Below are 16,544 nucleotides of genomic sequence, written 5' to 3' on the forward strand. Positions count from 1 at the left end.
GAAGCAGAAGACTATGAGTTTGTGACAATAAGAAAAATATTCAGAAAAGCTGATGAATAACCTGAGATATTTTTATTGGATTCTAATTCTTCCTACATTCCAGGGATTTGTGTTAGTCAACTCTGAATGACCACAGTGAAGATGGCTGTGACCTACTCATCCAGACTCCCTTTATAGTCGTTAAAACCTGAATAAGTACTTCTAGGATGCAGTTCATCTAATCCTAGTGTAGACATTGAATACAGCAGAGCTGATTCATTCTGCAAAAGTGCGCAGTTCTCCCCAGAAAACAAGAATTTAGACACCTAACTTGAAGGTCTGATAATAGACAATGTAATTTCCTTTCATAAGTTATCATGTTCTCTTTTAACTTCAGCCTACTATACTCCCTCAATTACCCTATTTCCATATTTTGATCACTTTGAAAGATGCTAAGCACTGAAAGGAGAAAATAGGAATTAATTATCATCAGTTTTTAAGACATCCAGTATGCCTTCAAGTTACAGGGTGATAGGTAAAGAATATTCCTGAAATAGGGAAATATAATTAAAGTATCCATTTAGTTGAAGAAAAAGTAGGTGGAATGCCAAAGAGTGAACCGGTAGAGAAACAAGTTAATAGAGGAGGAATACTATCACTGTGGGAATCCATTCATAGAAAGTGGTGTTTTTATTCGTGAACTAAGTGGCTGTGTGGAAAAAGTCCTTTGGTTGTGCTGAGAAATAAAGCAGGCAAGAGACCAGATTCATCACTTTGTACAATACCTTTATCTAATTTTCAGAGGAACCCCAATTTGGTGTTCAATTACCCATCCTCCCATTCCTCGTCAGCATTTGAACCTCTGTAGTCAGCTCCGGGTGCCTGGAATGGGCCACCTGTTACACACCTAGAGTAGGAGACTTTAAAATGAGCATTTGTAAAACAAAGGAAACACAATGACTGAATAATGCTGGTATGAACATTATAGAGAAGCCCCCTTTTTACTATGATACAGCTATCACAGGGTGGCACATGTAAGTTCTGCCAAGAACCCAATCGGGGGGTCACACTAACCTACTGCCCCAGGAACAATTTGGTCTGAACACAAAAGTAGTCTGGGGGAAAGGAAGATGTATGCCCATTTCACTGGTAGGGAACTGAGACCAAGATAAATCAGTGAATGTCCCCAAATGTGGTGGTCTGAGTCATCAAGGGCTGGTTTTACAGGACTATTTCAGCTAATACTGCTTGCTCTTACTCAGAGATCTGTATCAGGATTATAATTTTGATAATTCTAAAGAAACCCAGGAAAAACTGTACAAAGGTTTGGTTTATCTCTTTTAATTTTGTTTTTAATAAAACCAAATTTTCTCATGCTTTGACCGCTCATCTTGTTCTGAGATCTTATTCTGTTTTCAGAACTGCACTCATGAAATTTTAACCAATACTTGAACAAAGCTAAGTTACATTGGTATTTTTACTGCCCCATAGACTCCAGTAATGTGGAATGAACTTAATCAGATTAAATGAGCAAAGGAAAAATCTGTAGTGCCAGACCACCTCTCATGAACTTTTGTGTATTTGTGCAGCTAATATCTTAATTGGATTTTTATGAGGAATGTTTGCATATTTATCCGGCTTAGTTGTTTTCTGCTATAGTCATGGTCCCTGTTTTCTCTGAACATGTCTAGAGTTCTGTTGAACTATATGCAGTTCTGTACTTGGAAAACACAGAGGCAAACAAACCCATGGAAAATAACAATTTACAGAACATATCGTGTGACAAATGGTTAGATTAATACCCAGGTCATTACTATCAGACAAAGCTGCTTCTGTGAATAGCTGCATTTTTCATTCTTCATTCTTCATTCTTCATTCACTGCACAAGGAAAGAATGACTGAAAATGCTACTATCAGGGCTGGATTCCCTCCAGCCAGCAAGGTCATTGTTTGTAAAACCTTACAGGCACAGCATAGGGTGGCACTTGACCAAAGCAAGGCTCTTGCAGGATTTATTCAAGGATGTGGAATTTTCCATTGACCAAGAAAGGTTCACAATCCTACAGAGGCATACTTTGGTAGGGGACCATAAAAATAGCACTGTGATGGGTTGAGTAACGTTCAGCTAAAGGTTAATGTAATTACCAGGAAAAACCCTCTGCTAATTACAGACTGTCCTGTCCTTTAAAGCTATTATAATCACATTGCTTTCAGAACTACCGCTGGAGCTCAGTTAATGCAGTCTGCTATTCGTGTGTATGTGACAATTTGAGCCAGCTCAAGTGCTCTCTGAAAAATGTGTTAAATAATGATTTTACTGCCTCAGAGGTGAGGAACAGGAGCCTGGAAGGGCCTAAGGTGCTTCTGCTATTGAAAAGAAAAGGACAGAAGAAAAACAGAGGGCAGAGATCAAGTGCAAAATGGAGACAGTAAAGATTACTGCAACCACTGCTTCTGCTGGTTGGAGGCAGTGGTAGGCTGCGGTGTTGTTTCTCTAACCTCTGGCTATTGCCCCATGTGCTCCCCAGTCCTTGCAGCCCCCTCCTTCCAGAGCTCAAGCTTAGGTAAAATAGGCAGTGGGAGCTGCCCACAACAGCCTTTGACGCTTGCCTAATTGAACTCTTTAGGTACTTATTAAACACAATAGAGGAACTAGTTCATAAAAAAAAAGTTTATTCTATGGTGTAAGACCTAGTCGCAATGAACTAAGACTTAAATACACAGGCTAAACATAAAAAGTGAATTACAAGCAAGTGTTGTGACTTCTAAGCAGTTTTCTTTCAGTCCAAACACTGTAATACATCAGAAAACAAAATATATACCCCAAAACTTATGTACATATCTATTGTTTTTCTCATGATCCTCCAGATGGTAATAAAAAAGAAAACAGAAACAAACACTTAAAATAATAATTTTACCAACAACAGTAATAATAAGATATGTCATAATTTTGCTGTTATGAAAAGAGCCATAGGGGAATTTCTGAATGCTGGGGGTAGGACTCTTGCCCGAGACAAACAGGAAGATTGCTTAAACCCTGTTGTGCAAAAAGAGGTCTTGATTTGATGTCTGATTGGTGACAACTGAAATAATGGAAATCAGTCCCTAAAAGCAGCACTGTACAAAAGCCTGGACAGATGCTGAGACATGTGAGTACTCGGGTTCCTAGAGGAGTTTGTAACTAGGATAAAAATTGAGGATTAGCTGTTGTGTCTGTAAACTGGCATCAGGCAGGAACCCAAAAGGCATTTGTTCCTGGCTATGGCCCTGGGGGAGCTCAGGAAGTGTTTAGGTCTACTGATTATGGAAAAAGCAGGCTGGGAATTGTGACAAGAAGAGTGCTTTCTGGGTTTTGACTCTCTGGTGCACAGACAAGCAAATCTTCTCTGTCCATAGTTTGCAGATCCTCACTTGTGTCCAAGAAAACAGCCAATTCCATCATCTTCTTATATAAATCAAATGCAAGTGACTGAGTACATACAAGCAAGTCAAGTGACTTGCTTCTCTCCCAGCATACACTTCTGTTTGATCCTTGAGTCATTGTGTGGTTGCACTTCGGATTGAATGGACACATTTTCTCTTACCAATTTTCCATACATTTTAGTAGGGTTACAGAATGTTTTGCATTTCCAGTGCTTGTTCTGTAACTTAAGAGATTCTCTGACCTGGAAAACCAACTGTTAGCATCCTTAGGTGACTTCATTTTAGCCATGGGAGAAATGATTGGGAGCTCTTGGGAGAATTTTTGGTGCTTTTCACCTCCCTTTAATGTACTTTTCCTAATTGCTCTGCCCCTACAGACCTCTGTAGAAAGTATCCAAAGTAGCAGTAGCAATTTCAATGGCAGAAGCCTGGCAAACCTGCCATTTTTGTCTCCATAGCTGCCCCTGATCCCAAAGACAGCTGCCCCTTTAGCCCTATGGCAAGAAGTACAGAGAAGACATCTTCCTGGATTTGTTGTAAAATATCCTTTACAGGGATGAATAGACCAATTTATATGACTCTCCAACAGCTTTGATTACATGTGGTCACTGGTGTATGGTGGAAAGGAAATGAAATGTTAAATAATGTTTTTTCCCTTGAAGCTACCCCTGGGTTTGTTAGATTTCAAAGAAATGTTTGTACATTCATAATGTTATCTAAATAATGAAATTTTATTCTGATTGAGTGCTGTGCTGGCTGCTAGAAGATCTATGTGCTTATTCTGGTGCCTCTATAAAATGTATACACTGGAAAGAGCCTGACAAACTCCTGAAGCATGTCCGCAGGTCTCAACCTGGTGGTACACCCCTCTTCAAGGGCTTTGTGATAGTCTTGTTCCAGACTTATTTCCAGATGAAGTCACTACAGTGTTGTCTGACACTCAGCTGTGCACAGCCCCAGCTTTGGGATATGAAAAGGGAAAGCAAAGGCCTTCTGAACTCTTCATGGCCCTTAGAAATAAGATCCGTGTCATGTCCAGGCTTAGAACATCACAAATAGCATGGAAGTTGAAATATTCTTTGTTCTATATCATCAACCCTCTGTTTATTTGTATACAGGTAACCTGCATTGTTCACAATATGCCTAATCAGATATGTCAGTGATAAGCAGTCTGGTATGTATCACACTGCCAGTTTGCCATCTAGTGGTATACCACAAAGCTAATTTTACATCCTATTTCATCATTTCAGTGGAAAGATGTCTCCAGAACACAAACACAAGACAATTTTTCTGCTAGTTGATTTTAACAAGCTACTAGCAGAAGACAGTCTGTTACCAATGATCCTTAATTCCTGGACTTTACACTTTGTCCTCCAGGAGCAGAGGCTGGCTCAGGGTCTGGACAGTTTTTGGACTCCACAGAAGAACTGCTGTATAGATTCAGTTGCTGCTCTCCACCTTAGGCCCGATTGTTTTCAGTGTTACCCTGGTCTTTTTAGAGGCTATGAGAACAAAACTATTTTTATGCAAGTATCAGGGAATCTCAAAAAGTTATGAATGGCACTGCGGAGAGCATTGTCTGTATGACAAAGGGTCTTCAATGAGCATGCACATCAAGAGAGGATCAGTGTGAGCTCAAGAGCTCCCAAAGGATGTTTGCTCAGTCTGTTCCACAAAATTTTCTGATTCTCATGATTTCAGAAATCTCTTTGGGCAGCATAGGTGAGCTGCCAGGGTCGTGGCGGTTGCCCTTTAGCGTAGTGATCCATAGACTGCTGGAGGCAACATGCAAAAGTAAAATACCACTGCTGAGGGACAGCTCATCACATCCCACTGGGCTGCTGTGGAATGGGAATCTCGTTCCAGCCAAGGGCTTCAACTGCTCAGTCTGAGGAAGGTTAAAATATCCAGGGAGAAAGTCTGGTTTGGGGTATAACCAGAAGCTACAGCTGTTGACAAAGTGGTAAGAAACCATTTCAGTGTATGGGTGACACTCATACAGCATGTCTAGATTTTGTTTCACTCTACCATAAGAGTATAGCTAAGAATATTTTTCCCTTCTATAATAACTCCCATGTCCTTTATTCCTTGATACCTGATAGATGTACAGACTATTGCTACATTGGTAATCACTTGGGTACTATTTATTGGTTGTTGGGAAGAGTCAAATTATGGTTGCATGGAGGGCAGAGTCCCAGTGCAGTCAGTCAGTCACTGTATGAAATCTTTGTTGTCAGTTAATCTAACCTTCTCAGAGTTTCAATAGCTACTCTGGCAGCATGTTCAGCCACACATGCCACTAAGGACTTCAAGTAATTTTGATAAGTAGGTTATTTCTGATTTAAATAAAGAAGGAACAGATGACAAGAAAAAAAGAAAAGAACCTCAGTTTGGGAAAATTTGACTTTCAGAAAATTCTCATATGCGAAACTCCACAGTAAAAGGAAAACTGGAGAAAAACACCTATTTTATCTCTTTTCACCCAAAAGAGCAATCAATCATTTCCCTCAGCTGCAGAACTAATCTTCTCACTCTGACTGAAGCAGTGACTGGAACAGAAGACTGCCTTCCTGAATAGTAGAACTGAGCCTGTGAATGAAAAGGGATTCTAAATACCTGTTAACAGTTTTACATAACTACTTCTATCATCTACTTACCAAGGAGCAGGATGGGAAAGAGAGAAGCTGGAAGAGCCATTTTGGAAAAGAGGCACTGGAATGTGATAGGGAAAATTTCAATTCTCCAGGAAATTCAGTTTGTATGAGTACTTCATTTACTCTGCAGATTTTTATGTGAAACTGATTGTCTCACTAGTTTTAGTGTGCTTTTGAAAGAGGCAAAGAAATGTTAGTATGAAAAGGTGGAACAGCAAGTGTGCAGTGTCAACAGCAGAATTAGGACCATTTCACAGAAGGATCATCAAGTCCAACTGCTAAGTGGACTTGGCCCATGCAAGGGATCAAACCCATGACTTTGGTGTTATTAGCACCAAGTTTTAACCAGCTGAGCTAATTTCTGAGAAGCCTGAACCATTCTGAAGGACAAGAATCTTTCAGAAATATTTCTGACAGTTTAATATTTTTTTTATATTGATACAGGCAAAGTAGATACAACTTTGTCTGACAACAATATAGAAGGGTTAGTTGCACATAATTGATGTTTGTACAATTTTAAGTTGTTGTTTATGTTGAACTTTTTTAAATTTTAAAGATATTTCCAGTATGTGACTAAGCTGACCTATTAATATAGATACTTCAAAATCAATCACGTTGAAAAAGTTACCAACCAAGTATATTCATTATTTTCAAACACAATTTTTGGTTTGTTTTCTTTTATTTTTTTAAATATTTTTTAAAAATAATACCAATAATGACAACATGTTTAATAACTAAGGCACATTTATTTTAACTAAAAAACAATTGTAAAATAGAAGGCTTTAAGAGTAAGTCCTCTACAGGGTAACATTTACTGACTTTTAAAATGGGTCTAATTAATGACAGATCCCTGTGAATAGACCTACCTTGATGTCTCTCTTCTGTCTTGTTTATTAAGATTGCTGTCAAAGCCATTTCTCCTGTCCTGACAATAGAATCATAGAATTGTTTAGGATGGGAAAGAATTTTAAGATCATATGTCAAACTATTAACCTAGCACCACTGTGTTTACCACTAAGCCATGTCCCTAACTACCACATGTACAAGTCTTATAGATACCTCCAGGATGGTAACCCTATCACTTCCCTGGGTGGCCTGTTCCAATGCTTGACAACCTTTTCAGAGAAGAAATTTTTCCTAATATCAGGTCTAAACCTCCCCTGGTGCAACTTGGGGCCATTTTCTTTCATCCTATAACTTGTTACCTGGGAGAAGAGACCAACGCCCACACCACTACAACCTCCTACAACCTTTTCCTTCATGGATTTAAGCCAAAACAAATCTGTGCTCTTCATTCTACTGTAGCTTGGTTTCTTTCATAGATCACTGTAAAATCTTTAGAGTTCAAATACTTCTACAGCACTCTGCACTGAAGCTCAGTTTCAAAGTGCAGCTCCTCCTATCATATGCTTTATTCTTATTTATAATTTATTGCTTAGTCTCACAAATAGTGCCAAGAGATGATGCTCCCATTTCTTCCAATGAGGAATTATTTGATGATCAACAAAGAGTTAATTACCAGGAAGTTTTCCTGACATTCGACCAAATAATTGTTTGTGGATATTTTTTCCATCTTAGTGTAATCATATCAGCTTGAGTACCCTAAAATCAACCTGCAATACTAATAGAAAGTCTTGAGTCAGGGAACAGTGATTTAAAATAGGTTTTAAAAGGCAAAAGTAGATTAGACTGTTTTATTCATTACAAGGAGTGAACTGGAGATTATGGTCCTTGTTTTGCCAAAATTTAAGCATCTGTGAGAAAGCAACAGAACTGTTTATGCGGTTTAGCTGCATTTTTTAAAAACATATTGTCTCTAAAATCATCTGATTAATGACACAAAAAATACTGTCTGCTTTGTTGTACTTAAGTTTGAGAATTGCACAGGTTAGTGTTTTCCCCAAATATTAGTTGTAATACAGCATAGTCTCCATCTGTTCTGAAATTAGCAGCATGGATTGTATCTATATTTCTAGTCACATATTCAAGTTTGGAATCCCACTGCTCCAGTCTACACTTCTGGCACAAAACAAAAGGCTTGTTATTCAGAAATTTTAAATTATGCTTGTGTGTTCATGTGTCTCTATTTTGAGTTCTTTTCTTAACTCTGGAGAAACGGTTTAAAATATATGTCTTCAATAAGACAATTCCCATCTCTCTTAAATCTTCAAAAGCTTGTATTCTTGAACTGTGAGTCATATAGTTCCTAGAGAGTTGTCAGGAAAACACCAAAGATGGAGAAATTAAAGGATGGAGAAACCTGAGCTGAAACGCTACAGGGCAAGGTATGCTAGAAAATACTTTTAAAACATGGAACAAGTTATTTTCTTTTCCCTTTACCATGCTGATGTCTTATTTATGAGGGTTTGAAGGACATGCTCAAGTCTTAGGGTGATTAACAGATGATCAGAGGTTGAAAAATAACACTCCAAGTGGGGGTCTCAGTTGTGTTTTTGTGGAAGCAGTGCAGAATAAGGGAACAGTAAACTAAATTGTTTAATTAGGACGTGGATGGAAAGAAAACAAGTATTTTTACTGAGACGAGAAAACTCAGCCACAGGAGAAACACAGCTTGCATTCAGAGTTCTTAAATACTTCTATTACCCCTTGCTTCTTTTGAGTGAAACTATTTCCATGCTGAGAACAACCACCCATTTAAGAAACAGTGAGAAACAGATATTCCAACAACAGAGATATCAAAGTAGCACTTGAGAAACCTAGGAGAGATTCCTGCTCCAGGACTGTTTTAAGGAAGCTGGAAGGTCCTTGTCCCCTGCATTCCAAATTAACAATGTAAATCCAGTGTCAGCTGCATTGTAAGCGTGTAAGTAACTCTACGTTGCAAGTGATAGAGACTTTTTTCTCAAGGGATGTGACTGGGCTTCCCAAATCCTAGGTGTAGGTGTGCTTGCTGGGCTTCCCTGGTGGCAGAGAAAGGAAACATGGGTGCATGAACAAAGAAGTGATACAGATGTCCTCAGTCTGGATGAAGAAGGGAGTATGAGGCCTCCTGTGAAGCACGTTGACATTCCAATTAGCTGCAGGTACTGCCTCTGTTCAGTGGCATGGACAAATGAATCCAATAGCTGGGCTCTGAGGACCTGAGCTGTAAGACTGTCTTTCAGCACTCTGCAGAAGGTATTTTGGTGGTTTTGGGCAAGTCACTCAGTCTTCGTGCTTCAGCTTCCTATCACTTTATTTTAGAGAAGTGATGTGAAGATACACACACTCAAGATTATCTTCTAGCTGTATGAGGACCTCAGTCCCTCATGGTGTAGGAATCAAGGTTACCTGTTAGAAGATCCCAGTGCAGTCTTCTCCACCAGAATTCGGGCCCTGTGGCCAGCTCATAACACATCCTTTATAGGAAGGAGCATGACACGGGTTAATAAAGGAAAAATTTCCCATTAAGATAGCTGTTCTTTCCACATAAATTAGCAGTTGCTTTATGTCCCAGATATAAACCCTCCTGTCACTTTATTAACAATGTTTATTAACATCCTTTCAGAAACATCTTAGAAAGTTCTCCATCAGATCTCTAATCCTTTCTGTGCTACCTCACCCCAAACTGCTAAGGTAACTATGGTCCTTTGACAAATGCCAGTGGAGAAAGAGAAAAATATTTATTTATTTATTTATTCATGTGTTACTTAGTGGTAGAATTCTTTCCCCAAGTCTTTATATTATAACTAAGAGCAAACAGGAAACTTTGTTTCATTTTTTTTTCCTGCTTATTCTTTATGCTACTGTTAAATTCTTTCTAATTATATCTCTCACAGTTGCTTCGTTTTAGCACCCTAGAGAGGTCTTTTTCATCTTGGATTCTTTTTATAGTGCTTTTTCACACATCATGTATAATCAGTAACTTCCTACTGAGGTGAGGTTGACAGATGCTTGCCCAGTGTTGTAAATATGCTAGACCAATGAATGTATAGTAGCACATAAATATATTTTAGAGTTATTTTCTGTTAAATTCCCTTAACATTCTTGTGTTTCCATTGTGACTGCACTTTGGGCTAAGGTTTACAGCACAGCATTGCAGATGTGCTGAAGACTGGATACTGGGAAACCCCATCCAAGGAAGCTTATCAGAACACAAATTATTTGACTTTTAGAAACAAAAGAATCTTTAGAAACACCAGACCATTTACCAGTTATGTTCTCGTTGCCAAAGGATATCACTAGACATCTTGGACAAGGATTCTCGAAGAAGAGAAGAGAGACAGAAAGTCAAAGGGAGAATTTGCATTTACTTCAATGGGTTCTCCCAGAAATTCAAATACAGACTGGACATTATTAAATAATATACCAAATACCTAATAATAATTTCTCCTCCATACTAAGCTTTCCCTTTGCTTTGATTTAGCCCTTGAATAGTTTTAGTTTTAAATGCCATGATCAGCTTTCAGAAGTGCAAAACAAAACTGTGGCATTTGAAGGTCTTCAATGAAAGTAATTACTGCAGCTTTTTGTAATGTGATACTAAGAAAATTGGGGCCTTAGAAAAAAATTGTGAAACAGTACAGAATAAGATTATAAGCAGATGGAGTAATTTTACTCGTAGCATACTCTGGATTAAGTATTTGAAACACTGACAGTTACAATACATTCCTACATGTACTGAGCAGGCACATGTAGATACATTGTGATTTAATGGGTGACTTCTAAAGAAAATATCACAGTCAGGTTGAAATGTCAATTAGTGCGACATTTCCTAACATCCCACAGATTCATTTCTTCCCCTGTGAATGTCAGATAAATGGAAAATGTTGCACATTTAATCGGTTCTCCACTAATTTGATCCTTTTGGGTTCCTCATGGTACATTTTATTCCATTTTGGTAATTTAGAAGCAATATTCTACCAGAATATGAGGGAAAATGGACTTACAGATGAACTGTTATTTCAGTATGACAGCACGTGGGAGGAAAAGTGCATTCAGGTTGCAGACCAAATATAAGGTCTGTAAGGTTACATCTCCTGTTTTGTTCACTTTTTCTCATGAAAGGAGTGTGCTATGGGGTGGAAAAAGGCTGCCACTATTGGTGCTGAAGGCACTAGGGAAGCACAGCCCTGGGATCTCCAGAAAATATTTCAGGCATTTCCAGTTCTTTTTTTTTTTTTTTTTTTTTCCCCAGCCATCTCTCATTCAAGAAAGGAGTCTGGGGCACCTGGAGACTCCTTTCCTGGCTGCCAACAGGAGGTAGGCTGAGTTGGTTTAACTGTGATCTCAGGAGAGATTTGGAGATTGCTCCCTGTATCCTAAAATAGCAGTGGGGTTGTCTATACGGGAAATCATGTAGAAACAGCTATTGTGGTAGTGCAAATTCACACTCTGCATAAATCTGCTTTAACTTTCAAGTCTGGAAAAGGTGTTATGCTTTATTATCTAAGTAAAGTAATTGGTGTGAAACCAACAAAAGGAAGTAAAAAAACCCCAACAAACAAGACAAAAATTAAACTAGGCTTTGAACAGGAGATACATTTAAAGAAACATCTGTTTCACTCCTGTAGAAGATCTGAGTTGCTGATTCACACTTATGATATAAGGACCAGCATGATGCTGTTCTCTGCAGAGGTGTTACCTGAGGCAGCATTGAGGTCCTACTGCAGCACTGGCCTCCTTTTGATGACTTAACACAATAAAACACTCTGCTCAGGCAGCTAGACTGCTTACAGGGTTGAGGTACCTTTGCTTGACATGCTGTTGTGTTGTATGGACATACCATCCGCTGTCATCTGCAGCTTGCTAAAGTCAGCAACCTCTCTGCAGCATCACCAAGTCATGAAATCAGGCTTTCATGAGAGAGGAGAGAGGGAACTGGCTTTAAACAGGGTCATGTCTGCCAAATTTTGGGTTTCAGGAGTCTCTAATGACTACTGACAGCCACAGCACTGGTCAGCTGAATATATTTCTGTGTTCATACCTATCTCTTCCCCTTTCCACTGACTGCAAGAGTGCTTTTGGGGGCTCCTCAAGCACCTATTATGCTTTCTGAAAGCAGTCCAGGTACAGCCTATAAACTAAACTGTAGCGCAAACATGACATTTCTTTTATCTCTCAGCTTGTGTATGCTCTAAAATATCTTCTGAAACTGGACAACAATGTGGCATGAAATTTTCCTTGATTAAAATCAGATCTGAGAATATCTGCAGTAGATGTTTATAAGTAAGACAGTAGAAGTAACTTGCTCTGCTGCCAGTTGTGATTTTATTGTGAGTCCTGCCTAGAAGCTGTTTTTTTCTGGGGCTCTAAGATATTTGTGGAAACCTCCAATTTTACATAAAAATAGGTTTATATCTGGGATCTGAAGAAAATTTTATACGTAAAATGCCATAGAGAAGGTTGAAGACAAGAAGTTAGGCAAAATGAAACCCATACTGCCTTTCCTATACTGTCAAGATTTTAATAAAAATCTTATGATTTTACAGTGGAAGATATTTACCCCAGATTTCAAACATTCTGGGTTAGCAATACTGAAATTACCTCTATGGGAACTATTTCAAGCTCACTGAGTACTTTTAATTCTTCGTCCTACTGTTTTACAACAGTTTCAGGTGCTTGAATAGATTTTAGAAATCTTTAATCTGGCTTGCAAAGTTTTTAGATGAAGAGTCAGGTGTCGAAATTTTTTAGAATCAGAGAACCAGAGAATACAGGTTGGAAGGAGAACTCAGGGGTCATTTGTCCCAAACTTGCTTGGCAAAAACATGTTCTAGACAAGATGTCCCATCATTCTTTCCAGCTGTTTCTTAAAAGAGTCCAACATTGGGAAATTCACCACTTTCCTGGGGAGACCATTACAATAGCTGATTTTTCTCACTATGAAAATTTTTTCCTCTTTTGTCTAATTGGAATCTTCCCAGGATGAACTTGTATCCATTACCCCTCATCTTTTCCACATAACTCCTTGTTAAAAGGAAGTCTCTGTCTTCTATATAGCCACTCACTTCTCACAAAACAACACAGAACTTTCAAGACAAAATACTGGAGCGACCTCTCACTTTACTACTGAATACGGTGTTGTGTTTTGAATGTAGCTTTTTTTCAAAGCCTGAGACAGACATCACATCATGTGATATTTGAGGTGACACAGTGCTGTCCTGCTGCAGCATTGCTCCAGTGCTGAGGTAATAAAGAGTGCTGCTTCTCTGGCTATAGAGAAGCCTTATAGCTCAATTCGCATGCTGGGATACCTTCATGTGTGGCAGTAAGAGTTTCAAATTGCCCACTGGCCTGCTTCTCGGGTTCTGGAGTTATAGAATAAGATCATAGAATCACAAAATATGCTGAGTTGGAAGGGACCCATACGGATCATGGAGTCTAACTCCTGGCTCTGCACAGGACCATCCCCAAGACTCACACCACGTGCCTGAGAGTATTGTCCAAACTCTTATTGAACTCTGTCAGACTTGGTGCTGTGACCACTTCTTTGAGCAGCCTGTTCCAGTACCCAACCACTCTCAGGGGGAAGAATGGGCAGAATCTGGCACTTCCCCTTGTTGAGCTTCATATGGTTGGTGATTGCCCAGTCCTCCAATTTGTTGAGGTCTCTCTGCAGGGCCTCTCTGCCTTCAAGGGAGTCAACAGCTCCTCCCAGTTTTGTGTCATCTGCAAGCTTGCTTAGTATCCCTTCCAGTCCTGCATCCAAGTCATTTATGAAGATGTTGAACAGAATAGCCTAAGGTGGAGCTCTGTGGAGCTCCACTAGTGACAGGTCACCAGCCTGATGTTACCCCATTCACTATCACTGTCTGTGCTTGACCCATGAGCCAATTGCTCACCCACCACATGATGTGTTTATCCAGCTGTGTGCTGGACATTTTGTCCAGAAGGATCCTAGGAAAGATAGTATGGCAAGCTTTACTGACATCCGAAAAGATTACATCAGCTGGCTCCCCTTGATCAACTAGGTGGGTTACCTTGTCATAAAAGGAAATCAGGTTTGATAAGCCGGACTTTCACCTTGTGAAACCTTTCTGGCTCACTAATGACTGCGTTGTCTTTCAGGTGTTTTTCAATACCTCCCAGAATAATCTTCTCCATAACTTTACCAGTCACTGAAGTGAGACTGAGAGGCCTGTAGTTTCTGGAGTCCTCTTACTCGTACTTCTTGAAAATTAGAATAACATTTACCAGCTTCCAGTCAGCTGGAACCTCTTTAGATTCCCAAGACTGCTAGAAAATCATTAAGAGAGGTGTTGCAATGACATCAGTCAGCTCTATGAGGATTCTGGGATGAATCCCATCAGGCCCCATAGATTTGTAGGGATCCAGCTGGAGCAGATCCCACACAATTTCAGGATTGACTGGGAGTTAATCACTCTTACAGTCATGGTCCTCCAGCTCAGGGCACTGAGACCCCCTTGGTCCATTATCTACTGTTGAAGACAGAGGCAAAGAAAGCATTAAACACCTCTGCCTTGTCTCTGTCCCTGTTTATGAGGTGACCATCCTCATGCTGGAACAGGCAAATGATAATTCTATACTGCCTATTGTCACTAATGCATTTGAAAAACCTCTTTTTATTGTCCCTCACATTTCTGGCAGCTTCAACTCCACTTCAACTTTGGTCACACAAATTTTCTCCCTACAGTGGCAAGTAGCATCTCTGAATTCTTCCCACACCATTTGACCTTTCTTCCACTGGTCATACACCTTCCTTTTTTGCCTTATGTCCAAGAGAAGATCCCTGCTCAGCCAAGCTGGGCCTCTGCCTCACCTACTTGACTTCCAGCATTTGGGAGTTGCTCCTGTGCCCTTAGGAGGTGGTATTTGAAAAGTGACCATCACTAATGGATCCTAGCACCTGCAAAAATATTTTTCAAGGGGCCCTTACTTACTAATTCCCTGAGCAGCCTGAAGTCTGCTCTCAAGACTCATCCCACCAGGTTTCAATTACACCAGTGATGTCAAGTCTCTGGGACTGGACCAAAGGCTTCCAGCTTCTTTTGTTTGTTCCTCATGCTGGGTGCATCGGTATAGAAACATTTTGGGTGTGGTACAGTGTAGCCACACCTCATGAGGCAGATTGAAGGATATCATTAGTGTTGGTTTTCTCAAGTTTTGACACGCCATCCCATCACTCATCACTGGTAAGCCTGGTCCCTTTCCCTCTTCCAAGCTAGTGTAGAGCTCTGTCAACAAGCCCCCCAGCTCCTGTGCTGGAACTTTTTTTCCCTCTGAGATAGGTGTATCCTGTCAGGTATCTGTAGACCAGGTGTCGAGTAGATCATCCCATGGTCAAAAACTCCAAAATTTTTCTGAGTACACAAACTTCAGAGCCACTCACTGATGTGGTGGATCTGCCTATTCCTATCAATATTATTCCTCATTACTGGAAGAATCAAGGAAATCACTACCTGTGCTCCTGATCCCTCAACCAATTGTCCCAGAGCCCTGAAGTCTCTACTGGCCTTTGGACTTCTCTTTGTTATTTGGTCACTGCCAGTTTGATCAACTAATAGCAGATAGAAATCAGAGGGCCTTACTAGACTGGACAGTTTTCCAGTAATGTCCTTTATCCAAGTGTGTAATAAGATGGAAGCCAATTTTGTGTCCCACTCTTGTTGCACAGGAACTAAGAAGTCATAAAACTTACAGATTTGCCATATCCATGACAAACTGGGAATGCCTTTCCCCTTGATGCAAGCAATTCAGGATATCTGTTGGGACCATAATCAACCCTTGACTCTACAAAAATAATGGCAAAGGGCAACACTCTGTTTAGTCCTAGTTCACTGAAGCAAAGTTGAATGGAAAAGCAGAGTGAGGACAGAGGTTCATGAAGACTTTTAATTCTCCTGGAAGTGGTAGAGGAACTCTACTTACAGTTCGTATTTTGGTTTGAAAATGGTAGGGGCTGAGTTTTGGAAAGATGCCATTCCTCTTCCCTGACGTCTCTCGGTGGCCACTAGAGGGCCCCAAAGTCCACCTTAACAGATTGCCTTTGACATTTTTGAAAACGCTGTACACAAAAGTGAACGTTTACCAGAAACCTTGTGCTTTCTGGTTTTGCTGTTACCAATAAAATGTGTAAAGCGAACACAACCACAAGAAAATAGGGATGTGGGAAAGAGGATACCTTGAAGGGTAACATCACCAGTGCCTTCTGTCCTCTGAGGACTTGCATGCTTTCTGGAGTTTGGTGGGCATGGTATCTCAGCAGCATCTGACTTTCACCTGTGTATTTTCTGTTTTATGAGGCAGGCTCATATGGAGTAGAAGCCCTGAGAGTGCACAAGAGGTTTTTTATTTCACTCCCTATGAAGACGTTTGCCATGTGTTTAGGCTCACCTCAAGCCTTATTTCCATAGCTTGTCTTATGGCTGTGGAGGAGTGAAATAGGTGGGTTACACTTGTTATTGAGTGTCAGCTATGGACAGGGTGAATTTTTTAGTAAACAAGAAAAGGCTCCTTTCGAACAATGTTTCTTCCTTCTTCTAGAGTTGAATGGGGTGAGTGGGCATGCTGTTCTGCTCTGTATTT

General features: G+C 40.0%; 1 long non-coding RNA gene across 7 annotated transcripts in view; it reads left to right on the top strand.

The window, feature by feature from the left end:
* The window catches only part of LOC126645104 (uncharacterized), a 54,819-nt gene that overhangs the window by 27,295 nt on the left and 10,980 nt on the right, over positions 1-16,544 (top strand). For all 7 annotated transcript variants that reach the window (XR_007630070.1, XR_007630069.1, XR_007630071.1 and 4 more), the window contains one exon: positions 11,194-11,258. This is a non-coding gene — a long non-coding RNA (uncharacterized LOC126645104). The remainder of the gene's footprint in view (positions 1-11,193; positions 11,259-16,544) is intronic.

Source organism: Myiozetetes cayanensis, unplaced genomic scaffold (assembly GCF_022539395.1).
Source record: "Myiozetetes cayanensis isolate MyiCay16 unplaced genomic scaffold, myiCay2020 scf3, whole genome shotgun sequence".
Taxonomy (NCBI): domain Eukaryota; kingdom Metazoa; phylum Chordata; class Aves; order Passeriformes; family Tyrannidae; genus Myiozetetes; species Myiozetetes cayanensis.